Source organism: Gossypium arboreum, chromosome 2, assembly GCF_025698485.1.
Source record: "Gossypium arboreum isolate Shixiya-1 chromosome 2, ASM2569848v2, whole genome shotgun sequence".
NCBI classification, from domain to species: domain Eukaryota; kingdom Viridiplantae; phylum Streptophyta; class Magnoliopsida; order Malvales; family Malvaceae; genus Gossypium; species Gossypium arboreum.
In genome coordinates, this window is record NC_069071.1 from 48,090,859 (window position 1) to 48,107,663 (window position 16,805).

Here is a 16,805-nt window from a genome sequence, read left to right on the forward strand (position 1 = left end):
TAAAAGGGTGAGCTGTGGGGAAAAATCCTTTCATCCTTTAAGGTGAGCCTAGAATGGGAAGATCAGCCCTAAGATGCCCTTTGAAAGGTAAATCTTCCGACCTTTCATGCTAAACTGCTAGAGAACAGTTTTGTTTAGCTTGGTAGAGCAAGCTTAGTGAAGTTCTTTTATATGATTTACTGCTCAAAGTAGAGGGAGAAATGAGTTAGATAAATAGGCCTTAATGTTTTTTCTATGGTTTAACATTTTGGGGCTTACGATTTACTCAAAGGAAGCCCAGGTCTAACACTTGAAGTTGCTAATGACAAGCAATAGGTGAGACACTGTGAGATCCTATAAGGCTCTATGAATATTATATGATGTAGATCTCTTGTAAATGGTACGATAAAGTGAGAAAGTTGTGTGTACCTTGTGAGTGTTTGGTTAAGTAACCCTATAAACTCTTTGAGTATTTTGACTGTTGATGCATGCATGTGTTTATGTGTGATTCTCTATGTTGTGTGGTTATTCTTGTGATGAATATGTGAACTATGTGTGACATGATGATTTTGTAGAAATATGTATCTGATATGTTGCATATGTGGCTTGACGTCAAGATGATAATACGCCTCCGTTGTGAAAAAGCCTGACATGAATGATATGCTCTATTCTATTAAGATATACGTGCTTGATAAATAAGCGCCTAGCGAGCTTGAGTATGTCGCTTATGTAACACTTTTCTTTAAGTAAATGCATGTGGTCATGTGTCTATCATGAATCTCTGTATGAAGAGCCATGCATGAATAAAATAAGTGTCAAATGAATAAAAGAGTAAATGCATCTGTATGTTGAAGTCTGTATAAAGAATCATTCATGCATAAGTCTGCATATCGAGCCTGTTTGTGAGTCCAGGTTCGTTATGCATGAGTAAAAAGTCACATAAAGAGTCATGCATGAGTAAAATAAGTTGTCCTTGATGATTTGAGTAATGGTCATCACATGAAGAATCATGCACCAAAATTAAATAAAAAGATGAGAACAAGGGGACTTGACCTTTGGTGAAAATTTATTTTAAACCCTTAACAAAGGTCATCCCATGTACTTAAATATTTTTTGTTAAAATAAAAACAAGGAAGTGAAGTGGTCAAGTGGTTAAGTGCTCATAAGCTATCCTAGAGGCCCTAAGTTCAAGTCCCATTGTTCTCATCTTTTTATTTAATTTTGAACACTTGTCGTCCACCCTATAATTACCATAACTAGGAGGATTCCTTTCCTCCAGTGGACTCAAACTTACCTTAAGTTGAGGGAAGATGATTCCCTTTTTCACTCCATGTCTCCCTCTTCTTGATAGAACTTCGTATCTTGCCTATTTGTTGTAGTTCATTGAACCTAGTCACAGTTGACCAAGCTTTCACCACCCTTTGCAATCCCTACCTCCCTATTTCATCCATTCTTTCGCTTTTCCATTTCCTTTCTCATCCATTTTCTCTCCTTTTACAAAATAACCACCACTCTTTTTCTTCTACATCTTTACTTTTCCTCCACCACAACTGACCATAGCACCACCACCGTAACACCTCTTAGCCACCATAGCACCTCTTTTTCCCTCCTCTTTCTTCATCTAGCGTCGTTGATCGCCACTGTGACCACCGTTGCAAGCCACTGCGGACCCTTTTCCTCCTCTACTTTATTTTCTTTTTCTTACTCATTCTTCCCCTTTTCATCGAAACCCCCATAGCCTTTAACCGTCAGATCGCCACTCCATCGTCGTTGGACTATCACCGAGCCGTCACTGTTGCCACTACTAGACAGTTGGTGACCAAAATTCTTCCTTTCTCTTCCTCTTTCACTCACCATTTTCTATAATTTATTAAGCTTTCATATTCTCTTTACTCTATCAATCCTATTTTATCACTCAATTCATTGACTTCATTCCTTTTTTGACTCACTGTCCAATCTGATTTAATCAAGTGTAAGTGTGGGTTATTTTCATCGTAAAATCCTTCTCGTAGTAATTTCCTATCATGGTTGAATGGTATACTACCATAGGAACAACGTAATATTTTATTATTTATTTATTCTCTTACTAATACAATTTCATATCGTCTTGAAGGACCAAACAATAATCATAGGCGAAACCCCTAACTTTGCATAAGAAATCCTCCTTTCGAAAGTCTTACATCGTAGGGTAAGTGTTGATGAGATTATTAATAATCATTCTTTAAAGTGATATAATACTTTCAAAGGATCCTAATTAATAAATGTTACTTATGTGTTAGATTGTCTTGCAAGATAGATCAAGTGAAATCATTAATAACGATTGTGGCAATCAGATCTACAATATAAGGTATGGGATCGTTACCTTTTGTCTTGTGTGATACGGTTATTTAATTACATTAAGAATTTAATTATAATAAATCATTAATACACTAAATAAACATGAAGAATTGAAATCCTTAACAAGATGAACACAACTCTAACCTAGTGATTTTATGAAACACATGATAGTTGATGTGATTGTGATTTTGGTTATGATTATGAAGTATGCATAAATCTTATCCTCATGATATGTGATGTATGGCTTATGTGATATATGTGATGATTTAAACATGTTTGATTTATGTATATATGTGTATGACAAATCGATATCTATGATCTATGTGAAAACATGTTTAACATGTTTAAAGTGGTTATTATGTGATATGTGATTATGAAAGCATGTTTACATGCATAAGAGTAAAAGTGATCCTTATGTCTTAAAAGTGAAATTTTCATATCACATGCATGGGGTTGGATTATGTGAAAGGTGGAAGTAGTGGTAGTTTTTGTATATTGTTGAGTGTAAAGTAACTAGTGCAATTGTGCAAGTGTACACGTCATGCAAGTAATAAAGTGATAAGTAAGTATAGTCTCCACAGGGATCAAAAACTGGTAAGAAATTGATTATGTTATTATAACACTGTTAATTATACCAAAATATCAGGAAATAATCTTAGAGTGAATAAGAAACTAGAATAATGAATTACTGAAATTAAATGATAAAGAACAAAGAATTGATATGGCAAATAAAATGATGTGGCAATTCACAAAGAATATCAAGTTGTTGTTGAATGAATATGGTTGAAATTATTTAGGAGAAATGTTCATATGAAGATAATACCATGGCAAAATATTATCTAATCTACTACTGCCCAGAGATTCGCTACTGTGACCTGCCTCTTTCGATAGCTAGACCTTAAGCTAAAAATCTAAGTTCATCTACGTCTACAGAACTCTAGATTAACAACTACAATGAATGTTCTTTCCTACACAACTCACAACATCTATGTCTAGAGTGCTACGAATACTTTATCGAGTATTCACTTGCATTAAAGAATTCAAGATCCAATATATTTAACCTTTTTAGAATTAAAAATACATCAAAGAACACAACGCACAATCAACTATGTATAGAGCTTGCATGTATGTATTCAAAATAAGCATAAATCAAATGAAACAATGACAAAGGCAATCTCAAATCATGAGCATTAAAGATGATAAAGCATTAACCCAAATAACTCCAACCTAGATAAGATCTAGTTCATGGGTGGAAAAGTTAACACCAAAATAAAATAATTCATCAACATTCTTAAAATAAGTTTGAATCACAAAAATTTCAATTTAGAAAATAATGGCAGAACTACAGCAAGTTAATTCCACACTCTAGCTCCCCTTGGTTTTTCAGATTGCTCGTGAAACTAGGATAGATTTCTCTTCCCTTTCCTCACATCTATATTCTGCTCTCTTCTATCCTGCTACCCTTTCTTCCTTTGGAATTCTCTAATGGAGTTCTTCTTTGTACAGAGAGAAAATTGTTGTCACCAGTCTCTTTCACACGCTAATTCTCCTCCCACTTTCTTCTTCTCTCTCCTTCTTTTATTAAGTGGATTCGTCCCTCCTAGAACACATTTCTTTCTCCTCTTTTTCAAGATAGTTTTTTTCTAATACACGTCCAGCTGGCTGAGGGTGACATGGATAAAGTGCTGAGTCATCTTTCTAAAATTGCAATGGCAATTATGTTGACAATCAATCTCACCATTTGCCACTGTAATATTTCACTTCCATTATTTTCTTTCTGCATCCTGTTCTTCTACCTACACATGTGTCCAACCAAAACCATAACTATTCCTTCCCCAAGTAATAAAAGTAATAAATGATGACCAATATAGCACAATCTAAGCTTTATTATGCAATTTTCTAAAATTATCCTAAAAATGTAGTTGTATTTACTTAATTTCAAACAATTAATTCCATCTAGAGGCCTAAAATATAACTCTTTTCAAGAGTTATCACACCCTCAAACCTGGATTATTACTTGTCTTCAAGTATGTAACACCCCAAACCCGGCCTAGACGTTATGACTGAATCTAGTGTGTCACATTAAAATGCTTTTTATAAAAATTTGTCTTATTAATAAATCTCGCTTGAAAGAGAAAAACCCCTTTGTTTAGTTCTAAAGTCAACTTAATTATTTGTTAACTATTTTAAACCAGCATTACTTTTAAAACATGTTTGTTGCGGAAGCATTTCAACAATGTTGTGAAAACATGATGTTATGAAAATAGGTATCATTTTGGAAAACCGCGCTCTATTTTTAACAAAAACAAATCATAGTAGTTAAAAACCTCCAAATTAAAAACTAGAAAATTTGAGAAAAGGCCTTATTACATCAAAAACCCAAAGAGAAAGTAATTTAAGTAATGTAAAAGAAAATACGAAAATTTTAAGCTGTTCATAGTGTGGCCACCTCCGAGTCCTCCCATACGTCGAACCGCCTACTGAGGATTACCTGAAAATTTTAAAAAAGGGGGTGAGTTTATGAAAACTCAGTGTGTACAACCCTCATCGATTATAAAGCATGCATCTTATCAATTTGGGCCTAAACCCATTACAATAACGGTGGCACTTGGGCCTTAGTCCATAGTAGCCTCAGTTAGGCCTGAGCCCATGTCACAATCAGAATTAGATTATGCAATGTACAAATACCCAACCAACCCTACACTCCATATCCCTTCCAACCCTACACCCCTATGGGGATTTAATCGACCCACCCATCCTACATTCCTGATGTAGCACCGGTTGCGGCACAAACTAATTCCGCAGCAAAGCTGCCAATCACATAATGGCTTTAAATCGTCAGTGGATCCACAGTCGTCAAGCGACCATGCGACCCTAACAAATCATATACTTCCTCCGAATCAATGATCCCGTCCCCCACGCAGCATAATATCACATGAATGCAAACATATCATAAATGGCATATAATAACAATCATATAACATGTAAGGGCATTTTAGTCATTTTTCCCTTCGGGGCTGTAACACCCCTTACCCGTATCCGACGCCGGAACAGGGTACGAGGTATTACTTGAGTACTTGTAATCATTTAAAACCGAGACATAAAATTTCATCAAATTTTAAACTTTTTAAACATATTCAAGCTGTCCCTTAAAAAAAACTTACAAGACCCATATCATGCTTTAAAACCTTTATATATCGATCAATAGTTTGATAGTGTGATTTAACCTCCGGCGACCTCCAACTCGAGCTAACTTCTGCGACACTATAGGAAAAAGGAAAGGAAGGGAGTAAGCATTATAGCTTAGTAAGTAAATATGTAAATATTAATAAACAATACATTATCATACATTAAACAAAGTCACAATATGTTCCCGGAATATTACCATCACAAACACACATACTTTCACTATTACAATTATAAACAGTTCAAAATAAGCTGTCTAGTAGAGTACTAGCAGCTAAATTATTTATTTCTGGAGCTACAGAACTCCAAATTACAAACTTTAAATTTTCCTTGAAACTAGATTCACATATACTCTTACCATCAAATTTTTAGAATTTTTGGTCTAGCCAATTAGTACAGTTTATTCATTGAAGTTACCCCTATTTCACTACTCAACTGCTTTGCCCACTCTTCACTACAAATAAATTTTCTCTTCGTACAGAACTCATATGATGTTATTGTTTTTTTATTTGAAACTATACTCATTAAGGATTTAAAACATATAAATTATATCCCGTAATTATTTTTGTACAATTTTTAATGATTTTTCAAAGTCAAAATAGGGGATCACGTAGTCATTCTAAACCAGTCTCATAGAAACTTAAATATCTCAAAATATAGAACTCCTTTGCTTGCTCTGTTTCTGTTATATGAAGATAGACTCATTAAGCTTTAATTTGATATCTTATTCAGTCTCTGATTCAATTTCTACTATTTTTGGTAAATTTTTAGATTCTCGTCACTGTAACTATCCAGAATAGTTTTATTGTCAATTTTGATCTTTCACACTTTAATTGTATTCATCACTTACCCATAACAATCTTTCCAATTTCCAATCACATATCGAGCATATTGCTCATAATTTACACATGTATATACTTACACTTATCATCAAAAAGTCATACACAATTTCATTTAATCAATTTCCCAGTTGAACGCTTCGGAATAATAACAGATACGCGATGGTATCGCACACAGCCCACCTTTAAAATCGAAGCTCTCTTGTACATATAGTGGCCTTCACTTAGCACCACTCATGTGACCTAGCTCGATTGTACACATAATTTTGGCTCCTTTGTACACATGGTGAACACTTAGTACCACCCATGTGACCTAGCCACTTTATCTCATAGCTCTCTTGTTTACATGGTGTCCTTCATTTGGAACCACACATGCAACCTAGCTACATTTATCTCGTAGCTCTCTTGTCTACATGGTGTACACATAGTATCACCCATGCGACCTAGCTACATATATCCCGTAGCTCTCTTGTCTACATGGTGTACACATAGTATCACCCATGCGACCTAGCTACCTCATAATGTCTCGTAGCTCTCTTGTACACATGGTATACATCCCGTATTACACATGTGACGTAGCTACATACCATCTGTATCTTTCGATTCCAAAGGTTCAAACGGGAAGTATCTCACTTTCTAATACTTTATTCCATTCTTCTAATAGTCAATTATGATTCAAAAATCAGCTACAATACATAAAATACGCTGAAATATAAAAACATAATAAAGATAATGTATTATTTACATACAAACTTACATACTTTCTCATTTCTATGTCGAATTAATATTGAACATTTAAATCATCATAATTATACTCACTTTCAACACCTCGGCAATCATAGTAAATATATCAATTTTACATTGAAACATGCATAAATTAATGCTTATTATACATATGAATTTACCTCGATACTAAAACGACCATTTTACCAACTTTCTCGATTTTCGATTTTTCTCCCATTCTAGGTTCAAATCTCGTTTTCCGGGATCTAAAACATCATATTTTACTTATTTAATTAATGTACTATTCAAAAAAGTCCTTAACTCAAACTTTTGCAAAATTACAATTTTACCCCTAAACTTTTGCATATTTACACTTTTGCCCCTAGGCTCGGGAATTAAGCTTCATCCCTTATTCTTATGTTTTATGACATGCTGATCATTTTTCCCTTGTATGGAAACATAAAATTCTCACTCTAACACAGTTATGAACAATAACAACTTTTACCGATTAAGCCATTTTACTCATTTTTGCTTAAAACCGCTTAGCAAAAGTTGTTTAACATAATTTCAGCCTTCATATTCTACCATAAAACATCAAAATAAACACATTTTACCTATGGGTATTTTTCCAAATCTGAACCCTAGCTTAAATTATTGCTAGAATAAGCTTAATCAAGTTACCGGGATTCCAAAAACGTAAAGAACTTGAAAAATGGGGCTTGAACGGACTTACTATTAAGCTTGGAAAGCTTGAAAACCCTAGCCATGGCTTCCCCCATGCTAATTTCGGCTTCCATGAAAAAGATGAGTCAATTTTGGCTTTATTTTCCCTTTTTATTTCTTTTAATTACCAAATGACTAAAATGCCCTTAAGGCCTTTCTTTTAAATTTTTTCCTATTGATGCCCATTTTTGTCCAAACGAAATATAATGATCTAATTACCATTTAAGGACCTCCTCTTTAAAACCCCATTTCAATCAAGTACTTATCAATTAAAACACATATTTTGCAACTTTTGCAATTTAGTCTTAAAAGTCCAATTAAGCACTTTATCAGTAAAATTTCTTAACGATATTTTTGCACAATATTTTAATCAATAAATAAACTTTAAAACTTACTCAGAATAAATTTTTTGACTTCGAATTCATGGTTCTAAAACCATCATTCCGTTTAGGCCCTAAATCGGGTCACATTAAAGAACTTCGCAAATAAGCCCTAATAGGCAAATTAAACATGCAATCTATAAAATTTCTTATCAATACTCTAACACATGCATCTAATCACTCGGTAAATCATAAAAATTAATCGAAATAAACATTTCTATCTCATATTTGTGGTTTCGCAACCACTATTCCATTTATCTATCTCAGATTTGTGGTTTCGGAACCACTATTCCATTTAGGCCCTATTTCGAGATGTTACATTTCTCGCCCCTTTAAGGATTTTCGTCCCCGAAAATCTTACCGGTAAAAAGATTCAATATCTTTTCTCAAAATTTCTTAAACATCTCCAAACAAATTTTCTTCAAAGCAGTAGTTTCAAAATCACCCCACTATCAAATTGAAATCCAATATAACTAAGTTTCAACTCTGTATGACCTCTATATTAATCGAAAACTATTTCCAATTCTCACATTTGCTTTTACTTTTTTTTTAACCAAAAACACTGCATTCAGCTATTAATACAACTCAATCATTATTTTTCTGTCTAATTCTATCATTACTAAATCCACATTATCTCATTCACAATCAAAATTTATTTAAAAATCCAGCAATCATATACTTTAAGCATCATACCTAGATGAGTTAATTAACTAAGTCTAATCTTTCTTTAACTGTAACATTTCAGAATTCAGAAAATCTTCATATTAACCTGACATCTTTTCTGCAACTAAGTTCATTTATTAAACCATTCTCAAATGCTATCACATTGTCAATTAATCTTATTGGAAGGGGGTGAGGCTGTAACACTTCTAACTTGCCTCTTATATATATTCATGCATATAACTTAACACTCATCAATATATATATAATTTGCTTCAAATAACTTAACTTGCATATTCATTTTACACAACCCTCCTATCATCTTATACAAACAAATACACTTATACATGTGTTCATAATTCTCAAATAGAATTACTCATAACATTCATTTAATTTCACAAGTTACACTCATAGCATCACACAATTGCCAATCAATATGAACATTTATCATAATATAAACTTTCCCTTCATCTCCTCTTTCATATTCCAAGAGAAATTCTTATTCACGACTCATTCATTATCACATAAACATCATGAACTGATACTCTTACCTTTTACGAGTCTCATTTCATCTTAATATTATCACAGTTATATAATTCACTTTAGACAGGCTTACACACATATTCATATCTTAAAAAAAATGCACTCAAACATACATTCCACTAATTTGAGTAAATCTATTTATCCAATTCACTTAGTCAAATAAGTTAGACACATAATATCATGTCAATATCAACCGAACATGGATGAGTTTATAATGATGTAAACTTTCGTTTCTTTTCACTTTTCTGTATTTCTCCACTTATGTCTATTTCATTTTACACTTGATCTCACACTTATCATCACAAATCACCAAGATCAATTTTTAAGTACACCAATATATCCACCAAATTATATGAACTTACTTAACCCCTTTTTTACACTATCGATGGTAGCTCGGTTCGAAAACACTTTTGTCTCAACAGAACTATTTCATTGGGATCGGGAGGCATCACACTATCAAAGGTAGTAATATGGCATGTATAGCTTAACTCTTACACATGCAGGTTAGTCCGAGAGCCAACTAAACCATAGCTTTGATACCATTAAATGTAACACCCCTTACCCGTATCCGACACCGGAACAGGGTACGAGGTATTACCGGACTTGAGTACTTGTAATCATTTAAAACCGAGACATAAAATTTCACCAAATTTTAAACTTTTCAAACATATTCAAGCTGTCCCTTAAAAAAAACTTACAAGGCCCATATCATGCTTTAAAACCTTTATATATCGATCAATAGTTTGATAGTGTGATTTAACCTCCAGCGACCTCCAACTCGAGCTAACATCTGCGACACTATAGGAAAAAGGAAAGGAAGGGACTAAGCATTATAGCTTAGTAAGTAAATATGTAAATATTAATAAACAATACATTATCATACATTAAACAAAGTCACAATATGTTCCCGGAATATTACCATCACAAACACACATACTTTCACTATTACAATTATAAACAGGTTCAAAATAAGCTGTATAGCAGAGTACCAGCAGCTAAATTATTTATTTCTAGAGCTACAGAACTCCAAATTACAAACCGTAAATTCTCCCTAAAACTAGATTCATATATATTCTTACCATAAAATTTTCAGAATTTTTGGTCCAGCCAATTAGTACAGTTTATTCATTGAAGCTACCCCTGTTTCACTGCTCAACTACCCTAACCACTCTTCACTACAAATAAATTTTCTCTTCGTACATAACTCATATGATGTTATCGTTTATTTTATTTGAAACTATACTCATTAAGGATTTCAAACATATAAATTATATCCCATAATTATTTTTTTACAATTTTTAATGATTTTTCAAAGTCAGAACAGGGGATCACGTAGTCATTCTGAACCAGTCTCATAGAAACTTAAATATCTCAGAATATAGAATTCATTTGCTTTCTCCGTTTCCGGTATATGAAAATAGACTCATTAAGATTTAACTTGATATCTCATTCAGTCTCTGATTCAATTTTTACTCTTTTTGGTAAATTTTTAGATTCTCGTCACTGCAACTATCCTGAACAGTTTTATTGTCAATTTTGATCTTTCACACTTCAATTGTATTCATCACTTACCCATAACAATCTTTCCAATTTCCAATCACATATCGAGCATATTGCTCATAAGTTACACACGTATATACTTACACTTATCATCACAAAGTCATACACAATTTCATTTAATCAATTTCCCAGTTGAACGCTTCGGAATAATAATGAGATCTGTGATGGTATCGCACACAGCCCACCTTTAAAATCGAAGCTCTCTTGTACACATAGTGGCCTTCACTTAGCACCACTCATGTGACCTAGCTCGATTGTACACATAATTTTGGCTCTCTTGTACACATAGTGAACACTTAGTACCACCCATGTGACCTAGCCACTTTATCTCATAGCTCTCTTGTTTACATGGTGTCCTTCACTTGGAACCACACATGCAACCTAGCTACATTTATCTCGTAGCTCTCTTGTCTACATGGTGTACACATAGTATCACCCATGCGACCTAGCTACATATATCCCGTAGCTCTCTTGTCTACATGGTGTACACATAGTATCACCCATGCGACCTAGCTACCTCATAATGTCTCGTAGCTCTCTTGTACACATGGTATACATCCCGTATTACACATGTGACCTAGCTACAACCATCTGTATCTTTCGATTCCGAAAGTTCAAACGGGAAGTATCTCACTTTCTAATACTTTATTCCATTCTTCTAATAGTCAATTATGATACAAAAATCAGCTACAATACATAAAATATGCTAAAATATAAAAACATAATAAAGATAATGTATTATTTACATACAAACTTACATACTTTCTCATTTCCATGTCGAATTACTATTGAACATTTAAATCATCATAATTATACTCACTTTCAATACCTCGGCAATCATAGTAAATATATCAACTTTACATTGAAACATGCATAAATTAATGCTTATTATACATATGAACTTACCTCGATACTAAAACGGCCATTTTACCAACTTTCCCGATTTTCGATTTTTCTCCCATTCTAGGTTCAAATCTCATTTTTTGGGATCTAAAACATCATATTTTACTTATTTAATTAATGTACTATTTAAAACAGTCCTTAACTCAAACTTTTGCAAAATTACAATTTTGCCCCTAAACTTTTGCATATTTACACTTTTTCCCCTAGGCTCGGGAATTAAACTTCATTCCTTATTCTTAAGTTTTATGACATGCTGATCATTTTCCCTTCTATGGCAACATCAAATTTTCACTCAACACATAGTTATGAACAATAACAACTTTTACCGATTAAGCCGTTTTACTCATTTTTGCTTAAAACCGCTTAGCAAAAGTTGTTTAACATAATTTAAGCCTTCATATTCTACCATAAAACATCAAAATAAACAATTTCACCTATGGTTATTTTTCCAAATATGAACCCTAGCTTAAATTATTGCTAGAATAAGCTTAATCAAGTTACCGGGATTCCAAAAACGTAAAGAACTTGAAAAACGGGGCTAGGGACGGACTTACTATTGAGCTTGGAAAGCTTGAAAACCCTAGCCATGGCTTCCCCCATGCTAATTTCGGCCTCCATGAAGAGATGAGTCAATTTTGGCTTTATCTTCCCTTTTTATTTCTTTTAATTACCAAATGACTAAAACGCCCTTAAGGCCTTTCTTTAAAATTTTGTCCTATTCATGCCCATTTTTGTCCAAACGAAATATAATGGTCTAATTCCATTTAAGGACCTCCTCTTTAAAACCCCATTTCAATCAAGTACTTATGAATTAGAACACATATTTTGCAACTTTTGCAATTTAGTCCTAACAGTCCAATTAAGCACTTTATCAGTAAAATTTCTTAACGATATTTTTACACAGTATTTTAATCAGTAAATTAACCTTAAAACTTAATTGGAATAAATTTTTTGACTTTGAATTAGTGGTTCTAAAACCATCGTTCCGTTTAGGCTCTAAATCGGTCACATAAAGAATCTCGCAAATAAGCCCTAATAGGCAAATTAAACATGCAATCTATAAAATTTCTTTTCAATACTCTAACACATGCATTTAATCACTCGGTAAATCATAAAAATTAATCGAAATAAACTTTTCTATCTCAGATTTATGGTTTCGCAACCACTATTCCATTTAGGCCCTATTTCGAGATGTTACAGGGCATAACGATCATTTCGTAAATCAGGGTCTAAGTACACTTACTGATCCATTAGTAGTGTGACAGCCCTAAATTGACCCTAGTCGGAAAGTGGTTTCGGGACCACTAAACCGAGTCATAAAAATAATTATTTGTTATATTCTATGCTTACTATGTGTGTGCATGCATATGTGGAAGTTTCATTCTCTAATTTTACCAATTTTATGAGAAATTATTAAATAGGGATCAATGTGAACCATGGTGAAATATGATAGGCTAATTTTAAATGGCTTATTAGTGCATGTTAACACAAGGGTGGAGTTGCATGTCAAATAACCCATTTCCTAAGGTTAGTGGCTGGCCATGACATGATGATGGGCAAAGAAAACATGTCCTAGACATGTTGGCCTAGTGCATTATGGAAGGAAAATAAAGAAATGAAAAAAAGGAAAATGATGAAAAAAAAAGAGTGTGGATGCCCCCTTGTTGCCGTGAGTTGAGGAAAAGAAAGGAGAAAAATTTTGTTGTTCATCCTTTCTCATTTTGTTACAATTGCCATGACTTGAGAAGAAGAAAAAAGTGTCCATTCTCTCATTTTTCTTTGCATGGCGAATGTACTAAGAAGAAAGGGGGGAAGCTTGAGAAAATCAGCCATGGGAGCTTACTAGACTAAGGTGTTTTGATACAAGAAGGTATGTTTTATGCCACTCTTGAAAATGCATGCATAGTTTGGAAGATTGGTTCAAATTTTTCCTTGAATCTTGGATCGAAACTAAGTTGTTAGGTGAGTTAAATTTCGCCAAGAATGTTGTATTTCCTAATTAGTGTTTTGATGTTGTTGTGATGAAAGCATGGAGATGAGTGAGTTGAATGTTTAACAAAAGGAGATTTTGTGCCATTGAGTTCTTGTTGTTATGTGTGTATGTGCATGAGTATTCGCCATGCTATAAAATTTATGTTGCAAAATGATTTAATGCTTAATGTGATATATAATAGTACTTGTGAATGAGCTTGAGAGCACCTAAATTATTAGTTGGAAGTGCGAATGTAGTCTTGGATGAATTTTAAAGAACAAAGAAATTTTGGGTGACTAGAGGCCAAGGACATTCGCCAAAGGCTTGTGTGCTAGCAAAATTTGGCCTAGATGGGGTAAATGTTAAGTGTTAAATGCAATGGAAATGCTAGATTAATGTTGCACATTCGGCTATAGTTAGGCATGTTTATGATCTCATTTAGACGATTAGACATAAAAAGGGTGGTAATGAGGCTGAAAATTGTTGAATGGCTAGTTGGGTAATGAATGTAGCATTCGCCATATGGGGTAAAAATGGGTCAAATGTTCGTGAAATAAAACTTTGTGAATTGATGAATTAATGATGATAGTATTGTTGATGTCATGTATATATGTATAAATATTTGGCAAGACGGTTAAACTAGTTAATTTATTGATTAGCTCAAGAAGCTAGAGGGGGAGAATCAAGCAAAAGCAAAGGAAAGAACATCGAATAGCCGAGTTGGAACCATTTTACCCAACACAAGGTAAGTCATTAAGCATATATTTGGCATTGTTTTAAATGATCATAATATCTATGCAATTGTGTTTAATGAGATGATATGTAAATGAAAATGTATGTGTATGGAATGATGACATTGTTGAATGTAAAAGAAATAGTGAAATGTGTAGAAAGTTTGCTTTCGGCACTAAGTGTGCGGGAAATACGTGTGTACGGTGACGAGATTGGCACTAAGTGTGCATGCTGGAAATATATGGCACTAAGTGTGCATGCTGGAAATATACGGCACACTTTGGGTGTGCGAGCTCGAAGGGTATGGCACTATGTGTGCGGGCTTAAATCACATGGCACTAAGTGTGCGAAATCGAGTATTAAGCACTGTGTGTGCGTACTCTATATATATATATATCTCCGATCGAACAATTATATGGAGGGTGTGTCTTCATCGAGTTGAGTATGGACAGCGGAAAGAGTAAGTACCTTGAGTTCGTGGCTAATAGATACTATGTTCATGCTCGGAGTTGAGTCGGTAAGTTTTAAATCTATGTGATGATTTCAATTGCATGATTGTTGCGGAAATGAAATGATGTATGGAAATTGCTTCAAATATCCTATTGAATAGTATATGAAATGTAAATGTATGACTTGGTATGAGATTGATCCGAAAGGTCTAAGGAACTATGGTATAGTTCGGTATGGCTGGAACGCTGGGCCTTGTTTCATTATTTCATTTTATGATAATTTTAGTAACGGATGGTTGTGAAATGCTTATGACTTACTGAGTTATAAACTCACTCGGTGTTTTCTTGTCACCCATTTTAGGTCTCTTGGACTCGTATCGTTTGCGTGTTTCGGAACCGTCGTTGAAGTCATCACACCGATGGAAATCTTTTGGTATTGTCTTCGTAGTTGAACTAGGAGAACATTTGGCATGTATAGGCTACTTTGTTTTGTTGAATCTCGGGTTGTAAATTTAAGCCATGCGAAGATGGCCTATGTGGTCGGTTGAGTGTGAATCTATAACCTATAGGCACGAGCCTTAGAAACCTTAATTTTGATAAGGTGGCCATAGTTTGTATTATGTATGATGAAATAGTTGGCCATGGAAGAATTATGAAATAGTCATTGTTTGCTTTAGTACCAGATGCTGCCAGCAGCAGTGAGATGAGATGGAAAAATCACTAAAAATAGTAGAAGTAGAATTAAATAGTGAATAAATTATGAAATTGAACCTTGATGAATCTATTTTCATATGGACGAAACGAAACGACCGTATGAGCTGTATTTTAAGAGATATTCAGGTTTTTGCGAAACAGGGCCAGAACGGTTTCTGGATCCCCTGCTCTGACTTGGAAAATTTACCATAAATTATCCAGAAACAATTAGAAGTCATGCCTTATATGCGTAGATTCCCCTTTGAGTCTAGTTTCATTAGAAACAAACGGCATGAGCATTAGAGCTCTGTACGAGATGATATCCAGGTCGTAATGCGTAAAGGTCAGTGTAGTCGAACCCTGAAACAGGGGTGACTTTAACTAATAAACTGTACCAATTGGCCCGACCAAAAATTCTAGAAATAAATCCATGGATGGATATATGAGTCTAGTTTCAGGGAAAATTGACAAAACTCATTTTCGAGTTCTGGAACTCGAGATATGATTTTTAAGGTGACAGTGATGCAGTTAACTAGCCTGCCTGGAACAGAAAAAGGAAAACAAAAAAAAAATTTTCCAAGAGAGGAATAAGTAAAGTAAGCCCGGTAACACCTCGTGGTCAAATCCGGTGACGGTCACGGGTTTGGGGTGTTACAAGTAGATTCACAGTCGTCTCGTGCGACCCGTGCAACCTTTAGCAATCAAACAGTGCCATTTGGCCTAAAGCCCATTTAAGTAGGCCTATAGGCCCACACGACCCATTGGCCCACCAAGCTCGAATTTAGTTACGGCTATGTGACCCACATAGCCCAGTCCAACATTTATCACATATCGTGGATTTAATCTGTGTAGGGCCCATGAGCTTAATGGGCCCACATAGCCCATTTTGGCCCAACGTGGCCCATAACGGCCCAAGTCCACAGAAATGCTCATGGTGGCCTTTACAGTTTATCGCCCATGATTTGTGGGCTCAGCTTTTGTCATTTTACAGTAAAACGGGGGTGTGATTACACACCTGCTACGAAATGTGCGCCTAGCCCAAGAGTTTCCCAAACCTACATTCCATCAGGATAACCCATTAGTCAATAAGAACTAGGGTTAATCACCCTTCTCAAATTCCCATTTA

At 34.4% G+C, this 16,805-nt stretch overlaps 1 long non-coding RNA gene across 1 annotated transcript; it reads left to right on the forward strand.

Moving 5' to 3' along the window:
- Window positions 1-2,283: 2,283 nt before the first annotated feature.
- Window positions 2,284-15,362, forward strand: LOC128285539 (uncharacterized). Its single transcript, XR_008275966.1, has 3 exons — window positions 2,284-2,326; window positions 14,465-14,550; window positions 15,348-15,362. It is a non-coding gene; the product is annotated as an uncharacterized LOC128285539 (long non-coding RNA).
- The last annotated feature ends 1,443 nt before the right edge of the window (window positions 15,363-16,805 follow it).